The 17,218-nt window shown below is 34.9% G+C and overlaps 1 protein-coding gene across 1 annotated transcript in view; it reads right to left on the bottom strand.

Annotated features, from left to right (window-relative positions):
• The window catches only part of LOC106088848 (uncharacterized), a 187,330-nt gene extending 170,467 nt beyond the window's left edge, over window positions 1-16,863 (bottom strand). Inside the window, exon 1 of the mRNA XM_013254547.2 lies at window positions 16,060-16,863. The gene's annotated coding sequence lies outside the window, so the exon portion shown is untranslated. The remainder of the gene's footprint in view (window positions 1-16,059) is intronic.
• Window positions 16,864-17,218: the final 355 nt, after the last annotated feature.

The raw sequence follows: 17,218 nt of genomic DNA, 5'->3' as shown, positions 1-17,218 counted from the left end.
CCTATTATATCATCTTAACCGAATAGAAAGGGGCGCGTGCGATATATTCGAGATATATCGTATTGGGGTCAAACTCAGGCGTTCAGCCTCATAGGCGGACATGCTAACCTCTGTGCTACGGTGGCCTCCGTTGTTGGTTAGGTTAGGATTAAGTGGCCGTCTGCCATCAAACTCACTTAGACGTTTTCTTCCATTGTGATACCACAGGAACAGAAGAAGGAAGATGCCTTCTAGTTCCTACTATTGAACCATCCTGATTGCTTTAAAAAGCCCAACAACTTGCGAACGTTCATATCCGCTAAATCAGACAGGTTTTCAAAGAAATGAGAACTTAAGTGGAACTCATTCTGACCGCCAGATCGGTACACATCTTCGATGTCCTCACAGCTTCTGCAAATGTCGTTGCTGGCCAACTTCAGACTGTCGGCATGTCTTCCGATTAGACACTGACTTGCCATGACGGACACAATCACTGAGATGTCTGTTATAGCCTATGACAGCAAAGCAGTAGACCTCTTCAAGTCTACATTAGGCCACATAGTTTTGGAATGCTCACAACTCCCTATTTTTAACAACATAGTGTTGGTGGTGTGGCATTTTCTGACTTTATTTTTCCATTGCGAAAAATTCTTCGATAATTAAGCACGTCTCGAAAGGGAAATAAAATGATAAGTCCCCAAGCAGTTAAACAGACCCAACGGTACAAGCTGTGACCCAAGTTAAAAATATTTGGGTGTGGTCTGATAAAAATAACTAGGGGACAAGGGTCAGGGGGACGCCCCACCCAAAAAACCCACCAAACGGGCATTGGAGGCAAAGTAAGAAGAAAGTAAGAAAGAAAAAAAATTAGGCAACACTGACTATAAATATATTACTAGATTGCTAACAGCTTTAATTTATGAAATTTAGTTGATTCTGGTTAATCTTAATGAGTTTGGGAAATTTCAAAAAATTTCTTAAAAATACCCAAAATTTCTATTAGTGGAAAAATTCGACGAAAATTAATTTATTACAACTACTATTGATTTATTTCCAGAAAAAGAAACCAAATATTTGAATTTCTAAAATTTTCAAAAATCCCGAAAATTCCCTCAAATGAGAAAAGTCGCAAAATTTTTTAACTATAGGTTATAAATACTAATTATCAGAAAAAATCTTTATTTCGGGATTCCCAAAAACATTTTGAAAATCCCCAAAATACCCAAAAATTGGGTAATTCAGAAATTAGGCTAATTATAGCAAAGATAAATAAATTTTCAGAAAAACCGCAATAAGCGAAGAAAATTTTTCAAATTTCAAGAATTTGCAGAAAAATGCAAAAATCGAAGAAGATTTTTGAAAATCCAAAAATAAAAATTTGTCGACAATTCCCATATTTTTCCAAAAATCCCCAATTTGCCCCAAATTAGAAAATATGCCAAATTTCAACAAAATTTAAAAAAAAAGTCCTCTCAACTTTTCAAATTCCAAGAATTTGTCAAAATCCCCAAAATTCCTTACAATAAAAAAATATGAAAAATTCTAAAAATATTTTTAAGAAAAATCCTCAAAACTACCTAAAATGAGATTTTTTAATTTCCAAGAATTTGTGGACGATCCCCAAAAATGTTTGCAAAATTTCAACAAAATAAAAAAAAAATCAAAAACTCCAAAAATTTTCGAAAAATCCCCTAAATTCCCCAGTATGAGAAATTAGCCGAATTTCAACAAAATTAAAACAAAATTTTTAAACTTTTTTTTTCTCAAATTTAAAGAATTTGTCTATTTCGGGATTCCCAAAAACATTTTGAAAATCCCCAAAATACCCTCAATTGTGGGAACTCAGAAATTAGGCTAATTATAGCAAAGATAAATAAATTTTCAGAAAACTCGCAATAAGCAAAGAAAATTTTTCAAATTTCAAGAAAGAAAAATGCAAAAATCGAAAAAGATTTTTGAAAATTCAAAAATTTGTTGACAATCCCCAAATTTTTCCAAAAATCCCCAATTTTCCCCAAATTAGAAAATATGCCAAATTTCAACAAAATTTAAAAAAAAATCCTCACAACTTTTCAAATTCCAAGAATTTGTCAAAATCCCCAAAATTCCTTATAAAAAAAAAAAATATATGAAAAATTCTAACAATATTTTTAAGAAAAATCCTCAAAACTCCCTAAAATGAGATTTTTTTAATTTCCAAGAATTTGTGGACGATCCCCAAAAATGTTTGCAAAATTTCAATAAAATTAAAAAAAATCAAAAACTCCAAAAATTTTCGAAAAATCCCCTAAATTCCCCAGTATGAGAAAATAGCCGAATTTCAACGAAATTAAAATAAAATCTTTAAACTTCCTAAAATAAAAAGTTTTCTCAAATTTCAAGATTTTGTTGACATTTCCCAAAAACTTTTCCAAAAATCTCCAAATTTCCCCATAATCAGAAAATATGCCAAATTTCAACAAAATTTTTAAGAAAAATTCTTACAACTCTCTAAAATGAGAAGATTTTTCAAAATTAAAAAAAAAAACTTTAAAGCTCCGTAGAATGAGTAGATTTATCAAATTCCAAGAATTTGTCGGCAACCCTAAATTTTTTCCAAAAATCCCCAAAATTCCCCATAATGAGAAAATAACAAAATTTCAACAAACTTAAAAAAATCTCAAGACTTCCTAAAATGAGAAGATTTTTCACATTCCAAAAATTTTTCGACAATCCCCAAAATTTTTCCAAAAATCCCCAAAATTCCCAACAAAAAAAAAATATGCCAAATTTCATCTAAATTATAAAAAAAACTTTAAATCTATCTAAATTGAGAAAGTTTATCAATTTCCAAGAATTTGTCGACAATCCTCAAAATTTTTCAAAAAATCTCCCAAAATTCCATATGAGAAAATATGCAAAATTAAAAAAAAAAACTTCAAAATTCCCTAAAATGAAAATCAAATTTCAAGAATTTATTGACAATCCCCAAAATTTCCTTTGCAATTATAAACATTGAACATTTTTCTCAAAAAATTTAATTTTTTTAAATCCTTAAAAAATTACCAAAATTCCCAAAAATGAGAAAATTTGGGATACTACAATATTCTTGTAAATGAGACAGTTGACCCATATATCAAGAAAGGTTCGGTCTCTTTGAGCGAGGCAGCGACCAACTTAACATATGTATGTGCCGTTTGTCAAACCTTGTGGACAAAATGGGCAATATGGGAACATAACCATAACTGATATGTCATCGGGACAATTTGAATTGGCCTAAGATTGAAAAAAAAAAATGCACAAATTGTCAAAAATTTTATTCTTTTATAAAGCTAGATGTCCCAATTTTTTAAAATGTGGTTGGATTTGTGACGAGATTAGACCAAGAGGTTTTTTGATTCTTTTTAGAATAGGTAAGAAAAATAATTTGTTAGGTCAGGTTGAACAGAGGGTGTGGATATCCGCCCTATGCCACTATGGACATACACCTTAACCAGTATTCGGCTTATTGTGCGCTCTAAATAATAAAAAGTAACTTCGGAAAAGTAAATCTAAGTTAGGAATTCGGTTGTACTAAGTCGGTTCATATCTGGTATTGCATCCCTACCTTTTATGTGTCCATTTGGATAAAATTTCTGTTGGAGAGGATCCAAAATCTTTTGACTCCAAATTTCAATGTGATATAGGCAATCTACTCGTAAATACATTTTATTTATTTTTTTCACGTTAATTTGGGTTTTTTTTTGGGCGGCACACTTTCTCATTTACTTAGGGCCAAATAATTAGACCATATTCATATTCTACTCCCACATACCTTTTATTTGATACCCATATTGCATCCGCCGACCAACATGTCCGTATGGGGGATTTAAGGATGGGGCGTTACCCCCAATTGATTGACTCCTAATTTAGATATAGGGGAGTAAGGGAAAGTATATTTCAAGGATTTTTTTGTTAAAGAGGATCCCAATCTCTTGACTCCACATTTCAATGTGATGTAGATAATTTGTCTTTAATACATTTTATTTTTTTCTTACGTTAATTTGGAGGTTTTTGGGACGGGACATTCCCTCATTTACTAAGGGCCAAATAATTATACCATATTCGTGTTCTACTCCTACATACCTTTCATTTGATTCCCATATTGCCGCCGATCAACATTTCCGTATGGAGGGTTTTAGGGTGAGGCGTTCCCCCCAATTACTCGACTCCTAATTTAGATATAGAGTTTTGTTACTATATCGAATTAGGGAAAGGGGAGTAGAGGAAGTATATTTCAAGCATTTTTTGTTGAAGAGGATTCCGAAATATTGACTCCACATTTCAATGTGATATACATTTTATTTTTTTCTCACATTAATTTGGATGTTTTTGGGAAGGGACATTCCCCCATTTACACAGTGCCAAATACTTATACCACATTCGCGTTCTACTCGTAAATACCTTTCATTTGATACCCATATTGCTTCCGACGAGCAACATGTACGTGTGGGAGGTTTTAGGGTGGGGCGTTCCCCTCAATTGCCTGACTTCAAATTTAGATATAGGGTTTTGTTACTATATCGAATTGAATAAGTAGAAGAGGAGTAGCGGGTAGTACACTTCAAGCTTGATTAAAAAAAAATAAAATATGGGATTTTTTAAAAAATTTTGATTTTCGCCACAGATACCATACATTAGACTGTCCAATGTTATAAAGAAGGTTTTTTTTTTGCAAATAGAGAACCGCAAACCCTTAAATTCTCTCCTAGCATGAAATTGGTAAACTAAGTCTATATTTAAATAAAATTTATTACAAAACCAAAACAGTACCCAGCACCACCACTGTAGCTGTGAAGAAATGTGTAGTTTGACTCATAAATTCTCGCAAGTTCGGCTTAGGCATGTTCGTCTGTCCGCATATCCTTTCTGTACTGATATGTCCGTCCGTCTGTCGTTTTTTATGCCCTCCACCATAGGATGGGGTTATACTAATTTCGTCATTATGTTTGTAACTACTCGAAATATTCGTCTGAGACTCCATAAGGTATATATATTTTTTATCGTCGTGACATTTTATGTCGATCTAGCCATGTCCGTCCGTCTGTCTGTCCGTCCGTCCGGTCGTCTGTCTGTCGAAAGCACGCTAACTTTCGAAGGAGTAAAGCTAGCCGCTTGAAATTTTGCACAAATACTTTTTATTAGCTTAGGTCAGTTGGGATTGTAAATGGGTCATATCGGTTCATGTTTTAATATAGCTGCCATATAAACCGATCTTGGGTCTTGATTTCTTGAGCCTCTAGAGGGCGCAATTCTTATCTGATTGGAATGGAATTTTGCACGAAGTGTTTTGTTATGTCCGCATATCCTTTCTGTACTGATCCGCCCGTCCGTCTGTCGTTTTTTATGTCCTCCACCATAGGATGGGGTTGTACTAATTTCGTCATTATGTTTGCAACTACTTAAAATATTCGTCTGAGACTCAATAAGGTATATATATTCTTTATCGTCGTGACATTTTATGTCGATCTAGCCATGTCCGTCCGTCTGTCTGTCCGTCCGTCCGGTCGTCTGTATGTCGAAAGCACGCTAACTTTCGAAGGAGTAAAGCTAGCCGCTTGAAATTTTGCACAAATACTTTTTATTAGTGTAGGTCGGTTGGGATTGTAAATGGGTCATATCGGTTCATGTTTTAATATAGCTGCCATATAAACCGATCTTGGGTCTTGACTTCTTGAGCCTCTAGAGTGCGCAATTCTTATCCGATTGGAATGAAATTTTGCACGACGTGTTTCGTTATTATATCCAACAACTGTGCCAAGTATAGTTCAAATCGGTCCATAACCTGATATAGCTGCCATATAAACCGATCTGGGGTCTTGACTTCTTGAGCCTCTAGAGTGCGCAATTCTTATCCGATTTGACTGAATTTTGGCACGACGTGTTTTGTTACGATATTCAACAATTGTGCCAGGTATGGATCAAATCAGTCCATAACCTGATATAGCTGCCTTATAAACCGATCTGGGGACTTGACTTCTTGAGCTTCTAGAGGACGAAATTCCTATCCGATTTAGCTGAAATTTAGCATGACGTATTTTATTATGACTTTCAACAACTGTGCCAAATAGGGTTCAAATCGGTTCATAACCTGATATAGCTGCCATATTAACCGATCTGGGATCTTGACTTCTTAAGCCTCTAGAGGTCGCAATTGTTATCCAATTTGTACGACGGATCCTCTCATGACCATCAATATACGTGTTTATTATGGTCTGAATCTGTCTACAGCCTGATACAGCTCCCAAATACATCGATCTCTCTATTTTACTTCTTGAGCCCCAAAAGGGCGCAATTCTTATTCGAATTGGCTGACAATTTTCACAAGTGTCCAACATATAATTTAATTGTGGTCCGAACCGGACCATATCTTGATATTGCTCTAATAGCAGAGCAAGTCTTTCCGTTTATCCTTTTATCCGGGAAAATATTCGGACAAATGCGATCCATGGTGGAGGGTATATAAGATTCGGCCCACCGAACTTAGCACGCTTTTACTTGTGGTAACTAAGATGGATATCGCATTATTTATCCAATCACCACGAAAATGAGCATTTATCACTTTTTTATTCCAAAGACTGTTCAGGTTTAGATTAACCCTTATTAAGGCGTAGTTACTACAATTTTCGGTGGATTTGCATGAAATTTGGTATGAAATGTTGTATTACTCATCTGAAAGTTTGTGCTTAATTTTATCTAAATCGGTTCAGATTTAGATGTACCTAAACATCATGTGGAAAAATCAAAACGGAGGATAGGTATATAAGCGAGTCGCATCTAATATGGCTTTATGGCCCATAAACAAATCCCAAACAATCTAGATCAATAAGAAGCATCAGAATTTGGACTCATCGAAGGACAGGTGGCCAGATATTGCTTGATGGACCAAATACGTCATGACAAGAAGCTTAGGAAATCGATGTCATTAGCCAAAGCCTTTGAAAAAAATTCCAAGATTTTACAAAAGCTCCTGCTAATAGTTGACCACATGTCTATATTTACCAAAGTCCGCTTTAACAGGAAATCATTCCCATTGCAGTCTTTAAAATATAAAAATGCTCTCATAATAATGTATTCATCACCCCATAATCTTTGTAAAAGCTCATCAACTCATAAAATTCAAGTTCTTATGATCCTACAACAACTTTATCTTACTTTATAACCTATAATCCCGTTTGTTTGGGTAGGGTGTTCAGCAGTGGCGTTCCATATGAAAAAAAACCCCATTATCTTGGGATAATTTGTCGCACATGTCGTCATATGTCGTCGTTTCCAACCAACCTATATTTATGAATATGCTTGCATATGCTTTAAACTCATAAATTTTCGATGATTATGACAAACACAAAGAACAGAAAATCCCAACATCCTATAGGGAAGTGAATAAGCGCATGCGTATGGGCCATTAGCGCAGAGCTGTACAATTTCACATTCAATTCAATAACAGCCGGCAAGCATAAGAAGTGATGCTGAGGTTGGAACAGGAAAAGAACAGCTTAAACGGTTATCATGTTGTCATTTAGTTGAATGTTAAGCTGCTAAGAAAAAGTTTAAGCCTTTGCCGCTTAACGTTTTCATTTGGGAACTTAAACGCGAAGAGAACAAGTGTCAAACCATTCTGCCAAAAGACAAATTGCCTTAGCATCCCAAATCATTGGTGGGTAGTATCATAAAAGTCTTTCATTTTCTTTTTTCTTAATTTTTTGGTGACTTTATATCTTGACTTATTGGTGTTAACTGACAAAATCAAGGTTTCGTACAAGTGTAAGACGATTTTATAGTTTAATGCCTTCCTTCTGATGATAGTGACATAAAACCACAACCACAGCAGCAGCTAAACGTTCAATGGCCCCGGGTGTAGAGGAAGAAAGTACTTTCAATTTTTTTTTTTATTTTTTTCGTTTTTGGTTTGATTTCATCGTTCGTTTGCTTTTTGAAAATTTTTATGTTCATGTAATTTTTTTAATTACACACACGAAAAAACGCATTCACGAGTCTTTCAATCACACAGCAAAATGTTTCAACAAAAAAAAAACACAAATTTCTTTAGAAAGTTTTAATACTTAATTTCCGTGGCTGTTGGGATTTTTATTTTGTGGTTGTTGTTGTTGCTTTCGATGGAATTTGATTTAAGTGATGAATAATGATGTGCAAATAATGCGACAAATAAAACTTGGAGCGAACATTTTTTAATAATAATAAAATCTTAACTGGCTGAATAAACTTTAATTCCGTCTGGCTGAATAAGGTTTCCCATAGGAAAACTTCAATTCAGCCTAGCTGAATAAGGTTTTCCATAGGAAAACTTCAATTCAGCCTAGCTGAATAAGGTTTTCCATAGGAAAACTTCAATTCAGCCTAGCTGAATAAGGTTTTCTATAGGAAAACTTTAATTCAGCCTGGCTGAATAAGGTTTTCCATAGGAAAACTTTAATTCAGCCTGGCTGAATAAGGTTTTCCATAGGAAAACTTTAATTCAGCCTGGCTGAATAAGGTTTTCCATAGGAAAACTTTAATTCAGCCTGGCTGAATAAGGTTTTCCATAGGAAAACTTTAATTCAGCCTGGCTGAATAAGGTTTTCTATAGGAAAACTTTAATTCAGCCTGGCTGAATAAGGTTTTCTATAGGAAAACTTTAATTCAGCCTGGCTGAATAAGGTTTTCTATAGGAAAACTTTAATTCAGCCTGGGTGAATAAGGTTTTCTATAGGAAAACTTTAATTCAGCCTGGCTGAATAAGGTTTTCTATAGGAAAACTTTAATTCAGCCTGGCTGAATAAGGTTTTCTATAGGAAAACTTTAATTCAGCCTGGCTGAATAAAGTTTTCTATAGGAAAACTTTAATTTAGCCTGGCTGAATAAGGTTTTCTATAGGAAAACTTTAATTCAGCCTGGCTGAATAAGGTTTTCTATAGGAAAACTTTAATTCAGCCTGGCTGAATAAGGTTTTCTATAGGAAAACTTTAATTCAGCCTGGCTGAATAAGGTTTTCTATAGGAAAACTTTAATTCAGCCTGGCTGAATAAGGTTTTCTATAGGAAAACTTTAATTCAGCCTGGCTGAATAAGGTTTTCTATAGGAAAACTTTAATTCAGCCTGGCTGAATAAGGTTTTCTATAGGAAAACTTTAATTCAGCCTGGCTGAATAAGGTTTTCTATAGGAAAACTTTAATTCAGCCTGGCTGAATAAGGTTTTCTATAGGAAAACTTTAATTCAGCCTGGCTGAATAAGGTTTTCTATAGGAAAACTTTAATTCAGCCTGGCTGAATAAGGTTTTCTATAGGAAAACTTTAATTCAGCCTGGCTGAATAAGGTTTTCTATAGGAAAACTTTAATTCAGCCTGGCTGAATAAGGTTTTCTATAGGAAAACTTTAATTCAGCCTGGCTGAATAAGGTTTCCTATAGGAAAACTTTAATTCAGCCTGGCTGAATAAGGTTTCCTATAGGAAAACTTTAATTCAGCCTGGCTGAATAAGGTTTCCTATAGGAAAACTTTAATTCAGCCTGGCTGAATAAGGTTTTCTATAGGAAAACTTTAATTCAGCCTGGCTGAATAAGGTTTTCTATAGGAAAACTTTAATTCAGCCTGGCTGAATAAGGTTATCTATAGGAAAACTTTAATTCAGCCTGGCTAAATAAGGTTTTCTATAGGAAAACTTTAATTCAGCCTGGCTGAATAAGGTTTTCTATAGGAAAACTTTAATTCAGCCTGGCTGAATAAGGTTTTCTATAGGAAAACTTTAATTCAGCCTGGCTGAATAAGGTTTTCTATAGGAAAACTTTAATTCAGCCTGGCTGAATAAGGTTTTCTATAGGAAAACTTTAATTCAGCCAGGCTGAATAAGGTTTTCTATAGGAAAACTTTAATTCAGCCTGGCTGAATAAGGTTCTCTATAGGAAAACTTTAATTCAGCCTGGCTGAATAAGGTTTTCTATAGGAAAACTTTAATTCAGCCTGGCTGAATAAGGTTTTCTATAGGAAAACTTTAATTCAGCCTGGCTGAATAAGGTTTTCTATAGGAAAACTTTAATTCAGCCTGGCTGAATAAGGTTTCCTATAGGAAAACTTTAATTCAGCCTGGCTGAATAAGGTTTCCTATAGGAAAACTTTAATTCAGCCTGGCTGAATAAGGTTTCCTATAGGAAAACTTTAATTCAGCCTGGCTGAATAAGGTTTCCTATAGGAAAACTTTAATTCAGCCTGGCTGAATAAGGTTTTCTATAGGAAAACTTTAATTCAGCCTGGCTGAATAATGTTTTCCATAGGAAAACTTTAATTCAGCCTGGCTGAATAAGGTTTTCTATAGGAAAACTTTAATTCAGCCTGGCTGAATAAGGTTTTCTATAGGAAAACTTTAATTCAGCCTGGCTGAATAAGGTTTTCTATAGGAAAACTTTAATTCAGCCTGGCTGAATAAGGTTTTCTATAGGAAAACTTTAATTCAGCCTGGCTGAATAAGGTTTTCTATAGGAAAACTTTAATTCAGCCTGGCTGAATAAGGTTTTCTATAGGAAAACTTTAATTCAGCCTGGCTGAATAAGGTTTTCTATAGGAAAACTTTAATTCAGCCTGGCTGAATAAGGTTTTCTATAGGAAAACTTTAATTCAGCCTGGCTGAATAAGGTTTTCTATAGGAAAACTTTAATTCAGCCTGGCTGAATAAGGTTTTCTATAGGAAAACTTTAATTCAGCCTGGCTGAATAAGGTTTTCTATAGGAAAACTTTAATTCAGCCTGGCTGAATAAGGTTTTCTATAGGAAAACTTTAATTCAGCCTGGCTGAATAAGGTTTTCTATAGGAAAACTTTTATTCAGCCTGGCTGAATAAGGTTTTCTATAGGAAAACTTTTATTCAGCCTGGCTGAATAAGGTTTTCTACAGGAAAACTTTTATTCAGCCTGGCTGAATAAGGTTTTCTATAAGAAAACTTTAATTCAGCATGGCTGAATAAGGTTTTCTATAAGAAAACCTTAATTCAGCATGGCTGAATAAGGTTTTCTAAAAGAAAACTTTAATTCAGCCTGGCTGAATAAGGTTTTCTATAAGAAAACTTTAATTCAGCCTTGCTGAATAAGGTTTTTATTTCTTCAATTTTTTGTTTAACTTAAGAATTTGCTCTGTTTTATAACTTTGGTCAATAGTCAATTCACATTCATATAAAAATGTCATGGGACAAAGACATTCCATGACATTTCTAACATATTTGTCTCTATTGTGGTGAGAATTCTTTCACACACAATTAAATTGTCAATATTTTTGATATGCTATTGTTGTTTTGATTTCTTAAAGCCCATGCTAAAATATGGCTATATCTCACACCATTCTGGTTTGAGGCTTTTGTGTTTTTATTTTAAACACAAAACATATTTTTTATTATTATATATTTGAAGAGATCAAATAAAATTTGCATATGGAAGAATTTTCGTCAAAGCCAAAGATGAAACCAAATACAGCTTGACTTAATTATGAATCATTAACTTACATATATAAATTTCTTGAATGAAGTGAGACTCAAACGTTTCTTTGATAAGTTAATCATGTACACATATTCTTCGGGGATTTTTGTGATGAAATTAATTAACAGATGTTATGAAATTAAGCAAAAATTGCTAAAGAACTAACGAAGTTTTAAGATACAATAAAAAAAATATCTAAATCTCAAAACATTTAAAAATATTCTAAAAACCCGTTATTTAGCCAGGATATATAAAAGTTTTCCTATAGGCCGAAAAACATGACTGTACCAAAATTGAAGACAATCGGATGAGAACTGCGACCTGTAGTTCCTACACAAATTAACATGGACAGACGGACAGAAAGACGGACGGACATACAGAATCAGAATCAGAGAAATAATTCTGAGTCGATCGGTATACTTATCAATGGGTCTATCTTTCTTCCTTCTTGGTGTTACAAACAAACGCACTAAGTTATAATACCCTGTACCACAGTTGTGGTGTAGGGTATAATTAAAAGAAAACCAGAGATCCGCACCGCGGGCAGGCCTGGAAACGATGCTGGATATGCAGCCGATTTAGGCCTATATTCGGAATTGCGCCGCCAAGGTCGCGCTTAGGCTGAGGAAGCTCGGAATGCTGAAGGCGGGTGGTTGAGGCCACAGTTCGATTCCGGGTGTTATGGATGCGCAGGGTAGACTGCGGAGGATTTCCGACAATCTGGCAACAGTGCCGACTGGGGTGAGGGCATTCGCTATTCGTTTTCCTGGGAAGGATGAGTAGAGAGTGAATGGTGTACTTGAGGAGAAAGGGACCTGGATCTACACCGATGGCTTCAAGATGGCGTCAGGGATTGGATTCGGGGTTTTCTCTGACGCAATCAATATCGGTAAGTTTCTGAGACTGCTGGGCGAATGTACGGTCTTTCAGGCGCAGGTCTGTGCCATTACAGTATCCGCAAGAGAAATTCTGGGAAGGGATTTACCGCACTCAAAACTCAGGATTTATGAGGACAGTATAGCGGCGCTCAAGGCTGGGGGTAGAGGATGGTGAGGTCGAGATGCATGGCGGATTGTTTGGAGTCTCTGAATAGGCTCCGGGTCCACAATGTGACGCTGACAGGGGTTGCTGGACATGATGGGATTCCAGGAAATGAGAGGGCGGACAAGTGCGCCAGGAGGGGTTTGTCTACTACGGGCGGACCAGCCACCGGTACTGCCAAGGTGCCATTGGTCGAGCTACTGAACATAGTATCGGCATCGGTTGCGAGATGATTGCTCGGTGGATGGTTGCCGGACTGCAAAGGCTTTCTGGCCTGTCATCGACCGGAGGAGGACAAGGGAGTTGCTGGCGTTCGATAAGATGTCGTCAAGTACCTAACCAGGGGTCATAAACGAGCACTGTGCCATATGGCGGCGCGTATGGAAGTACCGCACAATGACTTCTGTAGGAGTTGCTTTGATGAGGATGAGGAGGAGACTATCGAGCACTTGCTGTGTTCATGTCAGGGTCTGCAGAGACGCAGGCTCTCCTTTTCTGGGGAACCGTTTCTTCTGCGATCTGGTTGAACTTGCGTACGTACCTCTGGTAGTTCTCCTGAGATTTGTTGACGAAAGAGGATGGTTCCGAAGGGGGGTGCCATAAGCTCCGTCGTAGATACATGCGAGCTTGCGTGGTAATGTTTTTCTTTTATTCGTATATATTCTCTAGTCCGAGGTCTCACATATTCTTTCTCTTCCCTTTTTTCTAGGATACTACAATGTGCCTAACTGGCCTCTGAGTGAATTCACCTTTGGTGGGAAACCCACTCAATCTAACCTAACCTTATCTTAAAAAAAATTCTTTTAAATTTTATCTTTAGAAAAATTTTTTTCCATACTTTTTCGAGAAAATTTTATTGAACTTTCGTTGTAGAAATTTTTTATCAAAATTGTGTCTTTCTAGAAATGGTTTCCACGAAATTATTTTTTAAAGTCTTCTCTATAGAAAAATTTTATTTTTAGAGAAAAATTTCTAAGAAATTTCGTGTTTAAAAATTTTGTCCTAAAGAAAATTTCTTAGAAATTATGTGTTAGGAGAAACTTTCTTGAAAAATTTTACTTGATGCAAAAAGTCTTTAATTTTTTTTTTTGAAAATTTTGTCTTCGGAGAAAATTTCTTACAACCTCTGTCTTTAGAGAAAATTGCTTAGAATCTCTGTCTTTAGAGAAAATTTCTTAAAAATGTTGTCTTCAGAGCAAATTTCCTGAAAATTTAGTTTTTAAGAATTTTTTTTGGAAATTTTGTCTTTAGAAAAAAATCTTAAAAATTTTGTTTAAAAAAATCCTTAGAAAAGATGCCTTAAAGAAATTACGTTTTAAGAGAAATTCTAGAAAATTTTGTCTTTCCAGAATTTTTTTTTTCCAAATTTTGTCTTCAGAGAAAATTTGTTGAAAATGTTGTTTTAATTTGTATATCCTCCACTATAGGATAGGGGGTATACTAATTTCGTCATTCCGTTTGTCTTCCATCATAACCAACCAAGTATGGTTTAAATCGGTTCATAACCTGATATAGCTGCCATACAAACTGATCTTGGGTCTAGACTTCTTGAGCCACTAGAGGTCACAATTCTCATCCGAATTGGCTAACATTTTGCGTAAAGTGTTTTGTTATGACTTTGGTCGGTCCATAACCTGATATAGCTGCCAGTTAAACCGATCTTGGATCTTGACTTCTTGAGCCACTAGAGGGCGCAATTCTTATCCGATTTTGCTGAAATTTTGTACAACGGCTTCTCCCATGACCTTCAACATACGTGTCCAATTTGGTCTTAATCGATCTGTAGCCTCATACAGCTCCCACATAAACCGATCTCCCGATTATGTTTCTTGAGCCCCCACAAGGCGCAATTCTTAACCGAATGGACTAAAATATAACCCACTGACCTTCAATTCAATTCAATTATAGTACGAATTGGACCATAACTTGACATATCTCCAATAGCTTAACAATTCTAATCCATTAAAATTTGTTTGCCTCAAAGGAAATACCGCGCAAAGAACTCGACGCTGCGATCCATGGTGTAGGGTATATAAGATTCGGCCTTGTTTTTTTAAATTATGTCTTTAAAGAAAATTTCATAGAAAATTTGTCTTTAGAGAAAATGTCTTGAAAATTTTGTCTTAGAGACAATTTCTCCGCAAATTGGTCTTTAGAGAAAATTTCTTGGCAACTTGGTCTGTAGAGAAAATTCCGCGGAACTTTTGTCCATAAAAAAATTTTGTCTTTTTACAAAATTTCTTGAAAATTTTGTCTTTAGAGAAAATTTCTTGAAGATTTTGTCTTGAGAGAATTTTTTTTAGGAAAAAGCTTAAAAGTTTTGTCTTTGAAAAATTTTTTTTGCAAATTTTGTGGTTTTACAAAAATTATTGAAAATGTTATCTTTAAAAAAATTTATTGAAAATTTTGTCTTTAGAAAAATTTCATGGGATTTTTAGAGAAAATTTCTCCGATATTTTGTCTTTAGAGAAAATTTCGTCGAAATTTAGATTTTAGAGAAATTTGTTTAAGAAAAAAATTAATTTCTTAAAAATTTTGAGCTCCGAGAAAATTTTTTAGAAGTTATGTCTTTAGAAAAAACTTCTTAGAAATTTAGTTTTTAAAAATTTTTACACAATTTTCTACAAAATTTCTTGAAAATTTTGTCTTTCTACAAAATTTCTTGAAAATTTCGTCTTTAAGGGAAACTTTTTAGAAATTATGTCTTTGGAGAAAATCTTTTGTAAACATTGCCTTTAGAGAATTTTTTTTTTTTGAAATTCTGTCTTTTGAGAATGTTTCTTGAAAATTTTGCCTCTAGAGAAAATATCTTCGAATTTCTGTCTTTGGGGAAATTCTTTAAAAAAATTTCATTGCAATTTGTTTCTATTTTTGGAGGTCTACCCTCTTCCTAACTTCTTTCAGAGCCACAATAACAACAACTTCTCAATCAACTTCTTACACACAGCACACATATTATGCAAATTTGTTTTTCTTGGCTTTTGTTTTGCTCTTGTTCTTGGCAAAAAAACACACACACACACACAACTCTTTCTAAGCTCCTCTCAAACAAGCAATCAGCCAGGCATTCAACTTACTGCCAACATTTGTCTACCCCTTAGTTGTTGTTGTTCTTGTTGTTCGGTCAAGTTTTGCATATGTGAAAAGATTATTTGCTCCCATGGGCTGCTGAGAGAGATCTTTGAAGAAAAAAAAAAAAAAAAACAAAAAAAGCAACAACAGCTTAGAGGTGAATTGACAAAAAAAAAAACCAACACTAACAACAAACACAGTGTAAAGGCACTGTAACGATGACAGTGACGACTGCAACAACAACAACAACAACGGCGAATTGGCAACATGAAAAATAAGCCCCACATGACAGCTGGTCTGAACCAGTAAAAACAATCACATACACTCTCATAAATAAACGTAACGAAGAAACAACAGTTAATGGTGCTGGGGTATGTTTGGAGACATGCAAAACTCTGTTCATTGCATATCCAGCCACAGTAAGGCAGTATGCAAAACAGCAGCATTCAAGCGCCAAGTATACATTTGGGGGAAAAAAACACTTAACTTACCTTTGTATATTTCAAGTTTTTGTTGGTTTCTATCAGAGTAATCCACTTTGTGAAATAAAATCCAATTTAAAAAGTTTGGTTTTCAGATTTTTATTGTTGGTAACCTTCACTTAATTTCTTGTAAGCCAATTAATGGTTCTTAAATTTTTAAATTCTTTAAGATTTGTTTTTTTATAATTCTTCCTTAGTATGTATTTTTGAATTTTCCTTTTGTTGTTACGCGCACATATGACAACACTCACTCAAACACCTTAAAGCCTTCTATGTATTTTTAGCCACACTATTTATTTATTCTTTTTTTTGCAAATTTATTTGCCTTGGCTTACTCCAAAAATATCACTTCTTTCAATTTGTGGTTACCACTGCCGCTGTTGTTGGATGCGCGCTTCTTCACACAAACTTTTTTCTTTGCTTAAAAAGGAAACTTGTTTTCACGATTTTTCTTTTGCGGACATTTAATGATGTTTTTGTTCGAGAGCACTGGTTTGAGCGAGAAGGCAGCCAATAAAAGATTGCATGCAAAAACGCGTTCTTATTTAAAAAAACCAATAGCGACACTTGTTTAACAAATAAAGCAAGTCAAAACTGCCAACTTCTTTCTTATAATCAATTTTAGGTAATCACTTTTTGTCTAAATTTTAACGTTTTTTTGTGGTTATCATTTAAGTTTACGTTTCAACGGCTACAGCACCCCCGGCCCGGAAATTCGAAAATTTAAAATAATACCGTCACAATCAACCAACTCGCTCAGCAGTCGTAGAAGAACTGAGAAATAAAAGTCGTTGCTTTCTTTTCACCCAACAAACCAACCCAAACAACCAACCAAGGCTGGAAATGTCTTAAGCAAACACAAGCAGTGAGCAGGTAAATCGCAATGAATGAGTGTGTGTGCGTGTGGGGGGGATCTAACAGCCCTACTTCTCTTTAACCAGATGGTGTGGTGTGGTGTGTTGTGCTGGTGCCTTGAGAAAATGACTGGCTTGAAAATACACCACTCTGGGTAACCCTTTGAGAGAAACGTTAACATTTGTGTAGAAGTAGTCTTTTCCCCCCAACCAGGTGAGTATAATATGGGGTTATAAATACTCTCTCGCACATATATGTATTTGCAAGCTTACTCTTTCTCACACTCTCAATTTAAGAGTCTTTTTTAAATATG

Source organism: Stomoxys calcitrans, chromosome 3 (genome assembly GCF_963082655.1).
Source record: "Stomoxys calcitrans chromosome 3, idStoCalc2.1, whole genome shotgun sequence".
NCBI lineage: Eukaryota > Metazoa > Arthropoda > Insecta > Diptera > Muscidae > Stomoxys > Stomoxys calcitrans.
This window is presented reverse-complemented; position numbering and strand designations above follow the sequence as displayed.